Source organism: Mustelus asterias, unplaced genomic scaffold (assembly GCF_964213995.1).
Source record: "Mustelus asterias unplaced genomic scaffold, sMusAst1.hap1.1 HAP1_SCAFFOLD_1980, whole genome shotgun sequence".
Lineage (NCBI taxonomy): Eukaryota > Metazoa > Chordata > Chondrichthyes > Carcharhiniformes > Triakidae > Mustelus > Mustelus asterias.
The window spans coordinates 27,803-29,405 of NW_027591925.1; positions in this window are offsets into that span (position 1 = coordinate 27,803).

A 1,603-nucleotide genomic window follows, 5' to 3' on the forward strand; every position below is an offset into this window, starting at 1 on the left:
TAGTTCTAATCAGTGCCCTCTGAATTCTGTAAATCATTCACGAAACCAGCGTTAATCATACTTGCATCGCCCTTCAATTCTTGCTAACCTCTCCATATTTGCTGTCTGGGTCCAATCGAGTTTGGCCAGGGAAGCTTCGAGCCAATATCCCCCTTTCTGGAAGCACAGGAGACCACAGAAACACACCAGACATTGACTGGCAGCGGGAACAGGGTGGAGGGGCTGAATGGCCTCCTCTTCCTGAGTTCAACCTAATCCTAGAATCCTGACAGTGCAGACAGAGACTATTCAACCCATGGAGTCTGCACCAACTCTTACCTATTAATGGGATTGAGGGCTATAGATAGGACTAGAGGTGGGGATGTGATCGGCGCAACTTGTGGGCCGAAGGGCCTGTTTGTGCTGTGGCTTTCTATGTTCTATTCCCAAACACCCCGCAGATTTATCCTGCTAAACCCCCTAACCTACACATCTTTGGACACTAAGGGGCAATTTAGCATGGCCAATCCACCTAACCTGCACATCTTCGGACACTAAGGGGCAATTTAGCACGGCCAATCCACCTAACCTACACATCTTTGGGCACTAAGGGGCAATTTAGCATGGCCAATCCACCTATCCTGCACATCTTTGGGCACTAAGGGGCAATTTAGCATGGCCAATCCCCCTAACCTGCCCATCTTTGGACACTAAGGGGCAATTTAGCATGGCCAATCCACCTAACCTACACATCTTTGGACAAGAAGGGGCAATTTAGCATGGCCAATCCACCTAGCCTGCACATCTTTGGACACTAAGGGGTAATTTAGCATGGCCAATCCAATTAACCTGCACATCTTAGAACCGAGATGAGGAGGAATTTCTTCAGCCAGAGAGTGGTGAATCTGTGGAACTCTTTGCCGCAGAAGGCTGTGGAGGCCGGGTCATTGAGTGTCTTTAAGACAGAGATAGATAGGTTCTTGATTAATAAGGGCATCCAAGGTTACAGGAAAAAAGTGGGAGAATGGGGTTGAGAAACTTATCAACCATGATCGAATGGCAGAGCAGACTCGATGGGCCGAACAGCCTAATTCTGCTCCTGCGTCTTATGGACACCAGCGGAAAAACTTCAGCTTTTTAGGCGTCCAGATCACCAACAACCTGTCCTGGTCCCCCCGACGCCGACACTATGGTTAAGAAAGCCCCAACACCTCTACTTTCTCAGAAGACTAAGGAAATTTGGCATGTCAGCTACGACTCTCACCAACTTTTACAGATGCACCATAGAAAGCATTCTTTCTGGTTGTATCACAGCTTGGTCTGGGCTCCTGCTCTGCCCAAGACCGCAAGGAACTACAAAAGGTCGTGAATGTAGCCCAATCCATCACGCAAACCAGCCTCCGTCCATTGACTCTGTCTACACTTCCCGCTGCCGCGGGGAAAAGCAGCCGGCATAATTAAGGACCCCACGCACCCCAGACATTCTCTCTTCCACCTTCTTCCGTCGGGAAAAAGATACAAAAGTCTGAGGTCACGCACCAACCGACTCAAGAACAGCTTCTTCCCTGCTGCTGTCAGACTTTTGAATGGACCTACCTCACATTAAGTTGATCTTTCTCTACAC